Source organism: Neoarius graeffei, chromosome 16, assembly GCF_027579695.1.
Source record: "Neoarius graeffei isolate fNeoGra1 chromosome 16, fNeoGra1.pri, whole genome shotgun sequence".
Classification (NCBI taxonomy): domain Eukaryota; kingdom Metazoa; phylum Chordata; class Actinopteri; order Siluriformes; family Ariidae; genus Neoarius; species Neoarius graeffei.
Window position 1 is genome coordinate 11734312 of NC_083584.1, and position 17624 is coordinate 11751935.

At 42.4% G+C, this 17624-nt stretch overlaps 1 protein-coding gene across 2 annotated transcripts in view; it reads right to left on the bottom strand.

Moving 5' to 3' along the window:
* The window catches only part of gipc1 (GIPC PDZ domain containing family, member 1), a 40378-nt gene extending 37552 nt beyond the window's left edge, over positions 1–2826 (bottom strand). The window contains exon 1 of one of the 2 annotated variants that reach the window (XM_060942485.1): positions 2717–2826. The gene's annotated coding sequence lies outside the window, so the exon portion shown is untranslated. Of the gene's footprint in view, positions 1–2661 lie in introns of both variants that reach the window. The other variant, XM_060942486.1, reaches the window with a different exon arrangement.
* Positions 2827–17624: the final 14798 nt, after the last annotated feature.

Below are 17624 nucleotides of genomic sequence, written 5' to 3' on the forward strand. Positions count from 1 at the left end.
GGATATGGAATTAATTTTGTGCCAAAATGTTCATACAATACTTTTGAAATATCAAACAAAAACGACAAATCAAATTACAAAAAAAAAAAGTCATTTTTATTTAGACTGGCAAACAAATTATTCGTGTAATCGTGCAAAATATCAGCCTATTACTCTTCAGATTTTGGCGGACTGTTTGACGAGTGACCGATCCATTAACGGTAAACAAGGATCGAGTGGACTTCAGTGGCGACTATGATATTGAATTAATTCAACAAAGTGTAAGTACGGGACAAATGTGTTGCAGTAGTACACATTACGCAGGTGTTTCATGGCAAGTCAAACGTTAGCCTTAGCTCCACTACCCAATATAATAGCTGTCTTGCTAAAGGCCAATTTATGCTGACAACCCAGTCCTCGCAGACGGTGTCGCAGATAGCGTCTGCGTAGCCCCCCCACCTTTGCAGACACTCTGCGCGCACCTCCCAAAAATTGTGACCACCGCAGAAGCCTCGCAGACAGCGTCGCAGACAAGAGGGCTCTGATTGGTCCACTCTACATCCACTGTACACGCACTTCCGCTTCCCTACTTTCCCGGTTTGGTTTGTTTTCACGACCGCCATTTTTAAAAACACAAGCGAAGATGGAGCAGCACGAAGAGCGGTTGATTGAGGAAGTACGTACATCTATACGACTCCAGTTCTAGTCATTATAAAAAAAAAAAGTTCTAGTCATTATAAGTAACCGGAGGATAAACACTCCACTAACCACACCCACCAACTACTCCTAGCGACTTCCCGCCCCCTTGCGTTGTGCCGGTGAATAACATCGCGCACACCTATTACTCCCCGCTCAACAATAAATTACAACTGTCTGCGAAAAGCTGTCTGCGAAAGCCTTGTCGCAAGAGCATGCAGAGGCCTTAACGTTAAACACGCCTGCGTAATGTGTACTACTGCAAAACATTCGTCCCGTACTTACACTTTGTTGAATTAATTCAATATCATAGTCGCCAGTGAAGTCCACTCGATCCTTGTTTACTGTCAATGGATCGGTCACTCGTCTGATGCTGCGTTCGTGTGCTATGGGAAGATGATATTTTCCAGTTGGGAAGTGGTATTTACCAGTGTGTTGTGTTCACATGGTTTTGTTGTTGTTGACAAATTAAAGATGGTGGACCAGATTCAGAATCAGGCCTGTTATTTGGCTAAAACAATTATAGATTGCCTTGTTCATCAGCTGCAGCAGGAATATGAGTTATCAGAAGTCAAAAGGTAAATAATGCTGAATATTTCCTGATCATGACAAGTAGAGATTTTCTTAACACACTGAATGCCACGCAGTTTTTGGAAATTTGGCTGTAGCCACAATGAGAGTAGCCAGTATCTAGATCATTGTTGGTGTTCTTTGGACAGCCACAGAATATTTTGTATTAGGATATAATATACATATTATAATAATATAATACACATAACATGACTCGTTTAAAAGGTGAGAGTCAGCTTTCCGTAGGTGAAAACCACTTCTTTCTTGGTTCATAAGCTAGTCTTGTACCGCTCGCCGCCATGTTGAAAAGGTTAAAGTTCATCTCATCTCGGCAACTCGTGTATCAAAATTTTCTACGAGTTGCCCAGTGGAAAATACCACAAGAGGAGGCGTTCATGTGTGCTTTCCATGTTGGCGTTTGGTATTTACTATAATTCCCATACCACATGAACGCACCAAAACAGTCCGCCAAAATCCGAGTAGGGAATGGCTGAGCGTAGCTGTTAGTCAAACACAAGTTACCCAATGGGAATGCATTCCTGGACAGCCCGCCCACACGTGAAGTTTGTGCCAAAACTGCAAGCAAAAAGTCAGGGAGCGCAAACGAGAAAGCTGGAATCGCAACCAAAATAAATTACGTCAAACAAAACTGAGAAAGACGCGGAACAAAAATAAAAGGTTTCTGAAGAGTAATAGACTGATATTTTGCACGATTACACAAATAATTTGTTTGCCAGTCTAAAAAAACCTGATTTTTTTTTGTATTTTGATTTGTTGTTTTTGTTTGATATTTCAAAAGTATTCTATGAACATTTTGGCACAAAATTGATTCCATAGTTGGAACGCATCAAGTAGGGGGCGATGAGATTACTTTCCCTCCCTGTGTGTGTTAAAACTTAACAAAATCGTGAACATTTTATCGGAATATCATATCGTGACCGATAACATCACATCATAAATATCGCACCGCCTCTAAAATTGGTTCAAATGCAGACCTGTTTTCTAGATTTGCTCTCGGTAAGGCTTATCATCATGTTTAGTAATACAGTAATTCGACTATTCTTAAAACTAAGACTAAAAATATGAAATAAAGCGTATTTTAGTGGAAATTAGCTGCTAGTTTTGATAAGTTTGCTAGCTGTAAGTTAAGTTAGGAGCTGTTCATTTTAATTAGCAAACATTTCTGGCAAACTAAGAGACAAATATAAAATATATAACAGTTATAAGACTCATTCGTGTTATTAATAAGTCTTATATAAAATTAGAAATGAGAACAAACTCGAAAAAATGAATAAAATCCGTCCAGGATAAGTTTAAAACCCGGGCTGCTAGCTGATTTAGCTTTAAAACCCGTTAGCTAGTTTTGTTCCTAGCCGCGATTTGAGAGCCCTGCCCTCCAAAACCGATCAAACTCACCGCGAGAACGGGATTAAATCCTGCTCTTAAACCACTAAAAATATCAAAAACAAACCTATTTGTTTATTTCAGATTAATTTTCCAGCCTCGACGCTGAACGGATTCCCATCACAGGACAGAAATGATGTGAGGAGGATAGTCATCCGCTGGAATGTCGCTGCCAGGGCTGCTTCAGTCCTGATTCGAGAGCTAGTGCCCTACTTAGTGCGCACGCGCTAGGATTTCCACACACTACATAGTGCGCTTGTATTAGGGATCGATGAGGCGTTTGGGATTTAACCAGGGCTGTATTCTTTTCCCCCGTTTGTATATGAGGGCCATTTTTAGAAGAAGTAGTGCACTCCTACCATCTAGTGTTCAGGAATTTTAAATGATACACGCCCTAAAGCTGTGGGAAACTTTTTTTTTTAACATAACACTTTATTTAAAAAGTAAGCTACAAGTGTATAAAACTAATATGGCAGCAACATATATGTATATTTTTCTTATCAGTGCAATCTGTGTACATATAGAACCAATACAATACAATTCTGTTTACACTATTTTACCAGTGCAATTCTGTATACTTTACTATTTATTTTTATACTTTATTTGTTGGGTGGAACAGTGGTGTAGTGATTAGCGCTGTCGCCTCACAGCAAGAAGGACCTGGGTTCGAGCCCCGTGGCCGGCGAGGGCCTTTCTGTGCAGAGTTTGCATGTTCTCCTTGTGTCCGCGTGGGTTTCCTCCGGGTGCTCCGGTTTCCCCCACAGTCCAAAGACATGCAGGTTAAGTTAACTGGTGACTCTAAATTGAGCGTAGGTGTGAATGTGAGTGTGAATGGTTGTCTGTGTCTATGTGTCAGGCCTGTGATGACCTGGTGACTTGTCCAGGGTGTACCCCGCCTTTCGCCCGTAGTCAGCTGGGATAGGCTCCAGCTTGCCTGCGACCCTGTAGAACAGGATAAAGCGGCTAGAGATAATGAGATGAGATGAGATCATGAGTCAACAGCACCTTCAATTCCGTTGTACCTTTGGAAAAGTGACAAAGACGTGTCTTATCTAACATCATCATGTTATCATTCTATTAAATACAGAGAAGAACAGGGAAATGATCAAAGGGAACAATATGATAAAAATCCATCCATCCATCATCTCTAGCCGCTTTATCCTGTCCTACAGGGTCGCGGGCAAGCTGGAGCCTATCCCAGCTGACTGCGGGCGAAAGGCAGGGTACACCCTGGACAAGTCGCCAGGTCATCACAGGGCTGACACATAGACACAGACAACCATTCACACTCACATTCACACCTACGGTCAATTTAGAGTCACCAGTTAACCTAACCTGCATGTCTTTGGACTGTGGGGGAAACCGGAGCAAACCCATGCGGACACAAGGAGAACATGCAAACTCCACACCAAAAGGCCCTCGCCAGCTGCTGGGCTCGAACCCGGACCTTCTTGCTGTGAGGCAACAGTGCTAACCACTACACCACCGTGCCGCCCACTTGATAAAAATCCAGTTTGAATAACTTATTATCCAGGGGCGTAGCTAGGATTTTTCAAAGGGGGTGGAACAGATTGACTGGCAGCCTGAGTACATTATATAACAAAAGATAGAAGTCAAGTCAAGTCAATTTTATTTATATAGCACATTTCATGTGGCTGACACAGACTCAATGTGCTGTAAAAGAAGAAAAGAATAAAATAAGATAAGATTAAAAACAGCACTAGACAATTAATAAAAATATAAAAATATATATTAAAAAAAAAGACACTTTGCCATAATAAAAGCCCCAGGGTAATAAAATAATGACATAAAACGTCATAAAACAATGTAAACAGGGTAAAACAATGTCAGCTCAATAGGGAAAAACAGGGTAAAACAATGTAAACAGGGTAAAACAATGTCAACTCAACAGGGTAAAACAATGTCAACTCAACCAAAAGCTTGTGAAAATAAATACGTTTTAAGAGCCTTTTTAAAAGAGGGAGTAGACTGAGCTGACCTTAATTCCAAGGGAAGGGAATTCCAGAGCTTTGGGGCACAATAACTAAAAGCACCGTGAGCCATGTTTGTGTTAATTCTGGGGACAGATAAAAGACTTTGACTAGATGACCTGAGAGAACGAGTTGGATAATAGTGAGGGATAATGTCAGAGATATAGGTTGGGGCTAGGCCATTTACTGCTTTAAAAGTGATCAGAAGTATTTTGAACTGGATTCTTTGTTTTACAGGGAGCCAGTGAAGTGATTTCAGAATCGGAGTGATCTGGTCAAATTTAGATGTTCTTGTGAGTGTTCTGGCAGCTGCGTTTTGAATCAGCTGGAGTTTGTTAAACGCCTGTTTGGTAAGCCCAGCATACAGGGAGTTACAATAGTCAAGGCGACTGAAAATAAAAGCATGTACTAACTTTTCAGAGTCCTGAAGAGACAGGAAGCCACGTACCTTAGAGATATTTCTCAGGTGATAAAAGGCTGTCTTAGTAATAAGAGATATATGTTTTTCAAAATTAAGATCGGAATCGAGGGTCACACCCAAATTTCTGACATCATCACAAGGTTTTACCAGAAGGGGGGTAAAAAAGGTACAAAGATGTTCTCTGCGAGCCTTAGGGCCTACAACTAAAATCTCAGTCTTGCTGTCGTTTAACAACAGAAAATTCTGAGCCATCCAGTTTTTTATGTCAGATATGCAACTAATTAGGTCATTTACTGGACTGGGGTCGTCAGGGGAAAAAGAAATGTAAAGTTGGGTGTCATCTGCATATGAATGATACGAAATATTATGGCGCCGGATGATAGACCCAAGTGGTAACATGTATAAATTAAAAAGCAGAGGGCCAAGGATTGACCCCTGAGGTACCCCATAAGAGATGTCCATAGTGTCAGAACAGAAATTGTTAATAGTGACAGAAAAAGATCTCCCATTTAAGTAAGAAGAGATCCAGGCAAGAGCTGTACCGCGAATGCCAATTAGATCTTGCAGACGTTGGATTAAAATAATGTGATCCACAGTATCAAACACAGCACTTAAGTTAAGAAGCACAAGAACAGATACTTTATGGTTATCAGTGGCAATTTTGAAATCGTTTATAACTCTGACCAAAGCAGTCTCTGTACTATGATTCACACGGAATCCAGACTGATAGGCATCGAAGAGGGTGTTATGAGACAGATAAGAGTAAAGCTGCTTGTAAACAACCTTCTCAAGAATTTTACCTAAAAAAGGTAGGTTAGAAATGGGCCTATAACTTTCGCAAGCCAAGGGATCAAGGGTATGTTTTTTTAGTAGAGGAGTAACCAACGCATGTTTAAGACAAGAAGGGAAAGTACCAGATAGGAGAGACGTATTAACAATATTAAGAATGTCACTAGCTAAACAACTGAAAACCTGTTTGAGCAGCTTGGTAGGTAACGGATCAAGTGAGCAGGTAGCAGAACCAAGCTGTTGAACTATCTCTCCTAACTCACCTTGATGAATAGGAGTAAAACTGGGGAGACAGGCTGAGCTAACAAGCAGAGATCGGCTTGGAGAAAGGTAACTGGCATCAGTATGAGAGGGTGTCTTGATATTGCTCCTGATAGTTAAAATTACTCACACTCACATTCACACCTACGGTCAATTTAGAGTCACCAGTTAACCTAACCTGCATGTCTTTGGACTGTGGGGGAAACCGGAGCAAACCCATGCGGACACAGGGAGAACATGCAAACTCCACACCAAAAGGCCCTCGCCAGCTGCTGGGCTCGAACCCAGGACCTTCTTGCTGTGAGGCAACAGTGCTAACCACTACACCACCGTGCCGCCCACTTAATAAAAATCCAGTTTGAATAACTTATTATCCAGGGGCGTAGCTAGGATTTTTCAAAGGGGGTGGAACAGATTGACTGGCAGCCTGAGTACATTATATAACAAAAGATAGAACCCGACGCCAACGGCGTCGATGGGGATGCCTCCACCTGGTAGACTACACGCCTTGTTAAGTTGTGATTTGGGGATGGACATTTGACCTCACAGTAATCTTGACCTGTGACCTTTTAACCTCAAAATCTAATCAGTTAATGTTTGTCCCCGAATGCACAAATGGTGAAAGTTTGGTGAAATTCCTTTCATTTGCCTTGGAGATATTGTGTTCACAAGGTTTTTGGACAGACATTTGACCTCACAGTGACCTTGACCTTAGACCTTTTGATCTCAAAGTCTAAATCATTTCATCTTTGGGGCGGCACGGTGTTGTAGTGGTTAGCGCTGTCGCCTCACAGCAAGAAGGTCCGGGTTCGAGCCCCGTGGCCGGCGAGGGCCTTTCTGTGCGGAGTTTGCATGTTCTCCCCGTGTCCGTGTGGGTTTCCTCCGGGTGCTCCGGTTTCCCCCACAGTCCAAAGACATGCAGGTTAGGTTAACTGGTGACTCTAAATTGAGCGTAGGTGTGAATGTGAGTGTGAATGGTTGTCTGTGTCTATGTGTCAGCCCTGTGATGACCTGGCGACTTGTCCAGGGTGTACCCCGCCTTTCGCCCGTAGTCAGCTGGGATAGGCTCCAGCTTGCCTGCGACCCTGTAGAACAGGATAAAGCGGCTAGAGATAATGAGATGAGATTTCATCTTTGTCCCAAAGCGCACAATTGGTGAAAGTTTGATGAAATTCCTTTCATTAGTCTTTGAGATATGGTGTTCACAAGGTTTGGGGCTGGACATTCACAGTAATCTTGACCTGTGACGTTTTAATCTCAAAATCTAATCAGTTCATGTTTGTCCCAAAGCGCACAAATGGTGGAAGTTTGGTGAAATTCCTTTCATTAGCCTTTGAGATATCGTGTTCACAAGGTTTCGGGACGGACGCACGCACGCACGCACGGACGGACAACCCGAAAACATAATGCCTCCTGCACCTTAAGGTGGCGGAGGCATAAAAAAATAACCACCATTGCTAGTTTCAGGTAGCTTAGAAACCGGCTCTTCCATTATTGCTGTTTCTTCCACGTTTTCTTGATGTTGGGCGGCACGGTGGTGTAGTGGTTAGCACGGTCGCCTCACAGCAAGAAGGTTCTGGGTTTGAACCCAGTAGCCGGCGAGGGCCTTTCTGCGTGGAGTTTGCATGTTCTCCCCATGTCTGTATGGGTTTCCTCCGGGTGCTCCGGTTTCCCCCAAAGATGTGCAGTTAGGTTAACCCCTGACTGCTCCCCGGGCGCTCTAGTATGGCTGCCCACTGCTCTGGGTGTGTGTGCGCACATGTGTTCACTGCTTCAGATGGGTTAAATGCAGAGGATGAATTTCACTGTGCTTGAAGTGTACATGTGACAAATAAAGGTTTCTTCTTCTATGTTGTGTTCTAGAAACGGCACCAAAACTTAGCTTCGAAGCCACAAAATGCAACTTTGATGGAAAAATATATAATAATTTGCTGGCCTCTTTACGTTGAAAGAAGGAGGAAAGTTACGCTTGTTTTGACATGGCGAATTATTAACACAAGAGGAAATACTTGTAATTCGCAACTAAAAAGACTGCAGCTACACTGGCAGCTTGACCGTGCTTTCTAGTGCGATCGTGTTGCGCTTGCGCAGAACGGTGTCAGTCCTGCGCGCCTTGGCTTGTGCACCTGAAGGCACGCCTTGGGCTGCGCGAGCACCTAACGAGCTCCGGCACGTGCACCGTTAACAAAGAACACCTGTCTCTAATCAATGAACTATGTTTGGGCTATTTAAGAACCGCGCCCATGCAAGGACGATGCGAAGGATTACACCACATCTAGTGTGCCTTACTGAGCCTTGTTTCCTCTCCCTGTTCTTGTTGACCACCTGGTTTTTCGACTCCTGTTTCTCGTCCCTTGATCTTGTATAGTTTTGCCTCTGATATTCTATCCGCGCCTCGATTGACCTCCTGCCCGTTTCCTCGATTACGACTTTGCCTGCTGTTTCGGATTGTATTTGCCTGTTGTGTGCGTTTCACGCACTTTATGCTCATATCGCACTGCGTATTATTTAACATATCTGCACTTACATCCGCCTCTCCTGCACACACTCGACAAACTGGGTTTTGCGCCCAAACCACAGGAAGTCCATACAAGGTTATAGAAACCCTAATGAGGCTGAGGTGACAATCTAGTTTTAAAAAAATGTTAGAAAAATTATAGTGGGCACTTTTCTAATATTCTTATGCGGCTATTGAAAAAATGTATGATCCGACGGGGGGGGGGGGGGACACGGGCACCCCAGGACCCCCCCAGCTACGCCCCTGTAATACAAAGTAGTTAAAGATGTCCATGATGTAGTGGTTAGCGCTGTTGCTTCACATCAAGAAGGTTCTGGGTTCAAGCCCAGTGGCCCTGGGCTCTGTGTGGCGTTTGCATGTTCTCCTTGTGGGTTTCCTCTGGTTTCTTCCTACAGTTCAAAGACATGCAGTTAAGCTAACTGGCTACTCCAGATTGTCCATGTGGACCCTATTGATCTATGTGCCATATTAATTGGAGCATAGTTTTATGCCCTTCCTGATGCAACCCTCCCATAGGTGTGAATGGTTGTTTCCCAAGCCCAGAAATGGGAGGGTCGTGTCAGGAAGGGCATCTGGCATAAAATTATGCTCCAATTAATATGACATGTGGATCAATAGGGTCCACATGGACCCCGACCTGGCAGCAGTGCTAGACAAGGCAGAAGAAAGATGTCAATGGATAGGAAAACAAGCAAGAAAACTAAATTAAAAAAAATACAAGAGGAAACAGTTTTGTCTCAGTTATCTAATTCAGTGGGAAAGTGTTTTAAAATATCATACAATCTTTCTGTTTTTGCTCCCTTTTCCAAATTTTAAGGATCTTAAGTATAATTTAAATTCATTCATTCAAGAAAGAAACACATTTGGGGGGTGATTTTAGGATTCTATTCTTGTGTATTAAAAAAAACTCAACCAGACACAGAATTACAGCGGTGCTTGAAAGTTTGTGAACACTTTGGAATTTTCTATATTTCTGCATAAATATGACCTAAAACATCATCAGATTTTCTCACAAGTCCTAAAAGTAGATAAAGAGAACCCAGTTAAACAAATGAGACAAAAAATATTATACACTGTCATTTATTTATTTATTGAGGAAAATGATCCAATATTACATATCTGTGAGTGGCAAAAGTATGTGAACATTTGCTTTCAGTATCTGGTGTGACCCCCTTGTGCAGCAATAACTGCAACTAAACGTTTCCGGTAACTGTTGATCAGTCCTGCACACCGGCTTGGAGGAATTTTAGCCCGTTCCTCCGTACAGAACAGCTTCAACTCTGGGATGTTGGTGGGTTTCCTCACATGAACTGCTCGCTTCAGGTCCTTCCACAACATTTCCATTGGATTAAGGTCAGGACTTTGACTTGGCCATTCCAATACATTAACTTTATTCTTCTTTAACCATTCTTTGGTAGAACGACTTGTGTGCTTAGTACTTGTGTTGTCTTGCTGCATGACCCACCTTCTCTTGAGATTCAGTTCATGGACAGATTTCCTGACATTTTCCTTTAGAATTCGCTGGTATAATTCAGAATTCATTGTTCCATCAATGATGGCAAGCCGTCCTAGCCCAGATGCAGCAAAACAGGCCCAAACCAGGATACTACCACCACCATGTTTCACAGATGGGATAAGGTTCTTATGCTGGAATGCAGTGTTTTGCTTTCTCCAAACATAACACTTCTCATTTAAACCAAAAAGTTCTATTTTGGTCTCATCTGTCCACAAAACATTTTTCCAATAGCCTTCTGGCTTGTCCACGTGATCTTTAGCAAACTGCAGATGAGCAGCAATGTTCTTTTTGGAGAGCAGTGGCTTTCTCCTTGCAACCCTGCCATGCACACCATTGTTGTTCAGTGTTCTCCTGATGGTGGACTCATGAACATTAACATTAATGTGAGAAAGGCCTTCAGTTGTTTAGAAGTTACCCTGGGGTCCTTTGTGACCTTGCCGACTATTACACGCCTTGCTCTTGGAGTGACCTTTGTTGGTTGTCCACTCCAGGAGAGGGTAACAATGCTCTTGAATTTCCTCCATTTGTACACAATCTGTCTGACTGTGGATTGGTGGAGTCCAAACTCTTTAGAGATGGTTTTGTAACCTTTTCCAGCCTGATGAGCATCAACAACGCTTTTTCTGACGTCCTCAGAAATCTCCTTTGTTCATGCAGTCAAACACTTCCACAAACATGTGTTGTGAAGATCAGACTTTGATAGATCCCTGTTCTTTAAATAAAACAGGGTGCCCACTCACACCTGATTGTCATCCCATTGATTGAAAACACCTGACTCTAATTTCACCTTCAAATTAACTGCTAATCCTAGAGGGTCACATACTTTTGCCACTCACAGATATGTAATATTGGATGATTTTCCTCAATAAATAAATGACCAAGTATAATATTTTTCTCTCATTTGTTTAACTGGGTTTTCTTTATCTACTTTTAGGACTTGTGTGAAAATCTGATGACGTTCTAGGTCATATTTATGCAGAAATATAGAAAATTCTAAAGGGTTCACAAACTTTCAAGCACCACTGTACATTACTAGCATTTTCATCATTTTTGTTTTGTAAGATCAGACCAAATGTTATATTGAATGGCAGCACGGCGGTGTAGTGGTTAGCACTGTTGCCTCACAGCAAGAAGGTTCTGGATTCGAGCCCAGTAGCCAGCGGGGGTCTTTGTGTGTGGAGTCTTTCTGGCTGTGGAAGAAGAGGGTGTTGTCCCCTTTATCCCCAATCGAGAATGTGTGGGGAATTTTGAAACAAAACCTATAACAATGACGACCCTGTGCTGTTGCACACTTTAAGACCTGTTTACAGGAAGAAAGGGACAAAAAAAAAAAAAAAAAAACACTTCATCACTTGGTGTCTTCAGTCCCTAAACATTTAAGTGCTGTGAGAAGGAATGGGAAATGTTATAAAGTGGTAAATTTTTTTAACGTGTTGCAAGAATCCAGTGTTGTAGTCGAGTCACTAAACCTCGAGTCCGAGTCCAGTCTCGAGCCCCCAGTGTTCAAGTCCAAGTCATTAAAACGAATTTCGAGTTGAGTCTGAGAACAAGACTCCAACCGCACCATTTGACGGTGGCTGTTTTAGCGCCATTAACATTAGTTTGTTCCTGAACATGGCGTACGAACAGGTGAATGTGCTTCTCTTTAGCAGGGAGTGTGAAGTATTCTGTCAGAGATGGTTGGGAGACGGCTGTAAGTACAGAAGGTGTGTTTATTAATACAAGTGAAGACGGTAAACGATCCAGAATGGCAGGCAAAATCGTAAAACTGGCAATAGGTCAAGCGAGGCACAAATCAAAGACGAGAAACAGGAAATCAGGGATCAGGAAACCAAACAAGGAAATAAGACTTGGCAATGTGTCAGCAATGCAACTCAATACTTCGCAAAGTAAATGTGTTTTCACAGTTTTTATATCAGCGAACTGATTGCGCCTTAATCCTGTGCAGGCGCGAGTCGTTTACGGTGCGCGTGCGAGAGTCCGCTTGGAGCGTGCGCTGTCTGGAGAGCACCCATGAGTCTATCTGATGCACACTCCAAGGCGCGCAGGTGTGACACTCATCTCATCTCATTATCTCTAGCCGCTTTATCCTGTTCTACAGGGTCGCAGGTAAGCTGGAGCCTATCCCAGCTGACTACGGGCGAAAGGCGGGGTACACCCTGGACAAGTCGCCAGGTCATCACAGGGCTGACACATAGACACAGACAACCATTCACACCCACATTCACACCTACGGTCAATTTAGAGCCACCAGTTAACCTAACCTGCATGTCTTTGGACTGTGGGGGAAACCGGAGCACCCGGAGGAAACCCACGCGGACACGGGGAGAACATGCAAACTCCACACAGAAAGGCCCTCGCCGGCCACAGGGCTCGAACCTGGACCTTCTTGCTGTGAGGCGACAGCGCTAACCACTACACCACCGTGCCGCCCGTAGATATAAATATCTTGTCAAATTATTATGCCATGTTACAAAAAATAAAGAAAAAATCCGAGTCCTCGTTTCCAATTTACAAGTCCGAATGCAGTTAATTCACGAGTCCAAGTCATCAGTGCTCAAGTCCAAGTTGAGTCATGAGTCCTTAAAATTACGACACGAGTCGGACTGAAATACAACCCCGATTCCAAAAAAGTTGGGACAAAGTACAAATTGTAAATAAAAATGGAATGCAATGATGTGGAAGTTTCAAAATTCCATATTTTATTCAGAATAGAACATAGATGACATATCAAATATTTAAACTGAGAAAATGTATCATTTAAAGAGAAAAATTAGGTGATTTTACATTTCATGACAACAGCACATCTCAAAAAAGTTGGGACAAGGCCATGTTTACCACTGTGAGACATCCCCTTTTCTCTTTACAACAGTCTGTAAATGTCTGGGGACTGAGGAGACAAGTTGCTCAAGTTTAGGGATAGGAATGTTAACCCATTCTTGTCTAATGTAGGATTCTAGTTGCTCAACTGTCTTAGGTCTTTTTTGTCGTATCTTCCGTTTTATGATGTGCCAAATGTTTTCTATGGGTGAAAGATCTGGACTGCAGGCTGGCCAGTTCAGTACCCGGACCCTTCTTCTACGCAGCCATGATGCTGTAATTGATGCAGTATGTGGTTTGGCATTGTCATGTTGGAAAATGCAAGGTCTTCCCTGAAAGAGACGTCGTCTGGATGGGAGCATATGTTGCTCTAGAACCTGGATATACCTTTCAGCATTGATGGTGTCTTTCCAGATGTGTAAGCTGCCCATGCCACATGCACTAATGCAACCCCATACCATCAGAGATGCAGGCTTCTGAACTGAGCGCTGATAACAACTTGGGTCGTCCTTCTCCTCTTTAGTCCGAATGACACGGTGTCCCTGATTTCCATAAAGAACTTCAAATTTTGATTCGTCTGACCACAGAACAGTTTTCCACTTTGCCACAGTCCATTTTAAATGAGCCTTGGCCCAGAGAAGACGTCTGCGCTTCTGGATCATGTTTAGATACGGCTTCTTCTTTGAACTATAGAGTTTTAGCTGGCAATGGCGGATGGCACGGTGAATTGTGTTCACAGATAATGTTCTCTGGAAATATTCTTGAGCCCATTTTGTGATTTCCAATACAGAAGCATGCCTGTATGTGATGCAGTGCCGTCTAAGGGCTCGAAGATCACGGGCACCCAGTATGGTTTTCCGGCCTTGACCCTTACGCACAGAGATTCTTCCAGATTCTCTGAATATTTTGATGATATTATGCACTGTAGATGATGATATGTTCAAACTCTTTGCAATTTTACACTGTCGAACTCCTTTCTGATATTGCTCCACTATTTGTCGGCGCAGAATTAGGGGGATTGGTGATCCTCTTCCCATCTTTACTTCTGAGAGCCGCTGCCACTCCAAGATGCTCTTTTTATACCCAGTCATGTTAATGACCTATTGCCAATTGACCTAATGAGTTGCAATTTGGTCCTCCAGCTGTTCCTTTTTTGTACCTTTAACTTTTCCAGCCTCTTATTGCCCCTGTCCCAACTTTTTTGAGATGTGTTGCTGTCATGAAATTTCAAATGAGACAATATTTGGCATGAAATTTCAAAATGTCTCACTTTCGACATTTGATATGTTGTCTATGTTCTAATTTGAATACAATATCAGTCTTTGAGATTTGTAAATTATTGCATTCCGTTTTTATTTACAATTTGTACTTTGTCCCAACTTTTTTGGAATCGGGGTTGTACTACAAGTCTGCAAGAATGAAAATTGAAATATGTTTATTTTGAAAAAAAAAATTCATGAGGTAAAACATCAAATAATGTGCTGTTGTATTGATTTGAGTGGAATACAGGATTATTTACAAATCATTGTTTTCAGTTTTAATTCCAATTTCAACATACCGTCCCAACTCTTTTCTGATTTAGGGTTTTGTGTGCCGTACTGCAGAATTTTCCACGCTGCTTAAACCTACAGTCCAGAGCAGAAAGTCAATAATAATTTTAAGCTTTAACTGGGCCGCATTTCCGCAGAGAGAACGCAAAGCGTGCTTGCTCAGCTGTAGCAGAGGGACGCCAACGGTAACTGGATCAGACATGAGATCTCGAGCTCTAAAATTTGTTTTGTACATGATCTACAGCTGGTGCTGGCTAGATCTGAAGAAAGTGTGTTTGGTATGGTTTCAAACATATTTTAGAGCACTTCGCTTGGTTTTAAATGGCTGAGCTCATAGGGTGATTGCACCGCTATAGCAAACCATTAACATATAGCATGTTCACATGTTAACTGCTAGCATACTAACATGCTAAGGCTAACATGCAAACTACTAGCATGCTAACAGGCCAAGGTGAACATGGTAACATGCTATGACAAATATGTTAACTGCTAGCATTCTAACATCTGGCATGCTATGGTTAGCATGCTAACGGCTAACATGCTAAAAAGTAAACTTAAGAACAATCGTGTGCTTGCTGCACAAAGTAGCTCTTTGCTTTGTGCTTAGCGAGAACACTAATTAAGCAGTATTAGTGTTGCAACATGAACAGTGTGGAAAATATAGCTGAATAAATTGAGTTTGACCAATCACCTAAATTTCATCTGGAACCTGCATCATAAGTTTATTTTGCACGATTCAGTTGCTGCTTCCCCCCCACCCCCACTTCATCTTTCGCACGGAATGTTGTCTGGTACATCTTCATGGTGCCGGTCAGTCTCAGTGAAGCAGGTGTGGCCTCCTGCTTTTTATATTTTAAAGGATCATCTTCCCAGTTTTATTTCATCCCTCCTCGTCTAACTGCTAGTATGCTAACAGCTAGCATGCTAACAGCAAACACACTAACTGCTAACATGCTAAAAAGCAAACTTAAAAGGTAGACTACCTTTCAGATTTTTCAAGTATAGGTCATAAAAAGAATTCTCCCCGACACACTATTTTTTTTAGTGGACCGAAAGCTACCGAATTCGAATCACAGACTTCCAATTTTATTAGTTTTTTTAATAGAACAATTAATGAATTTAAGGCCGCATGGCCCTAAATTCTCCGCTATTTTTTCCTGCTTCACCATGACCCAATACAAGATACTACATCATGCATCGCATGGTGGGCTTTCCCCGTTCGCACAAGGCAAACAATTGTGGGATACAAATTTGAAACAGGAGAGAAAAATGGAGGATGTGAGTGTGCGAATGAAACGTGAAAGACCGACTACAGTAACGGAAAGAAAGCGAGAAGAAAAGACGTTATGTTATATACAAAGGAAAGGAAACGCAGGACCAAACTAATAAATATGGGCGCTCAGAGAGCACCTCGGTGTGATCAGCTGTTCGTTTAGCGACAGAATGATGGAACTGTCAGTGCACGCTCAAAGGTAAACCTGTGCATGCGCACACACACACACGGACTTCCTCTGTCTGCTTGACTGCGCAATTTCATGCACATTATTTGCTTTAATCCCCTCAAATTAAATAACTTCCCAGCCACAGAACAGAACGGCTTGATATTTTGTGAGATATTACAGAAATAAACATATATCACAATGACTACATTTCAGAGGGAAATAAATTTCATGGGTTTTATGAAATCAGAAGGCCGTCTCGCTTTATGAATAAGAATAGTGTGCTTAGCAAGCACACTAATTAAGCAGTATTAGTGTTGCAACATGACCATTGTGGAAAATATAGCTGATTGAGTTTGACTGATCGCCTAATTTCATCTGGAACCTGCAACATTAGTTTATTTTGCACAATTCAGGGGTTTTTTTCCTTCACCTTTTGCACGGGATGTTATCTGGTACACCTTCATGGTTCTCCCTTGTAGCTGATTGTACCCATCAGTCTCAGTGAAGGAGGTGTGGCCTCCTGCTTTTTACCTTTTAAAGATCATCTTCCCAGTTTTATTTCATCCTAACTCCTCTGTGATCTTCCCACAGTCCGAATACCCGACACATTCAGCACTTACCGCTCTCATTCTCCCCGTGACATTCTGTCCATCTCATGTGAGAAAGCAAACCTGAGATCATGCCTGAAAGGTCAGTAAGAGCCGAGCCGAGTCGAACTCTCGTCGGGACAGTAGTCTGAGGGATCGTTCTGAGAGATCCCAGGTTCCTAAGAGTCAGGAACTCACGGCTGATTCGTCTGAAAGTGTGTGGGGTTTTGTTCTGTGCTTTGATGACTGCTGTATGATCCAGATTAAAATTATATATAAATGTTATTTACCAGCTTAAGGTCGGTCCGTATCATGAAATATCGTGACCGAGGTCTTGAAAGTACTGAGCGAGGCCCTCTGGGCCGAGGTCACGGTATTTCATGATACGGCCCGACCTTAAGCTGGTAAATATATATATATATATATATTTTTTTTTCTTTACCAAATTCTAACAGAAAACGAGAGCGCCCGAAAGGGAAAACCGAAGCAAGCCGCCATTTTGAATCCTCATTCACGGCTGTAATGCAAATGGCTTCCTCCTTGATATACAAAGTGCACTTCCATGGCAGGAAAACAAAACTACATTTTGCCGCCTATGTAGTCCTCTATTTATACAAAATTGAGTCATTCAGGATTCAGCTACGTTTTTGCTAGGCGTCAGCAACAATTACAGGTTTTTAGCTTTCTCCTGAAATGTTTTCTTTTATTTCTTCTTCCTCAGGGTAGTAAAACTCGCTTTCGCTGTGAACACTGTCGTTATCGCTATCCATGCTGTAAAATTAATGCTATTCTGCTGAGAAATGTGAAAATAAATGTTGACAAAAAATGCTACTGTTTGTTGTTGTTGTGAACAAGTGAGTCGCCAGAGGTCTGTAACCGGGGTCCGTAACCAGGGTCCGTATCGTAGGATACGGACCCGCTCGCCAGCCAATCAGAGTGCAGGATTTGATGGAAACAGGACTGCGAAAAAAATTTAAAAAAAATTTTTTTCGCAGTCCAAATCCTGCACTCTGATTGGCTGGCAAGTGGGTCCGTATCCTACGGTATGGACCCCGGTTACGGACCTCTGGCGACTCGCTT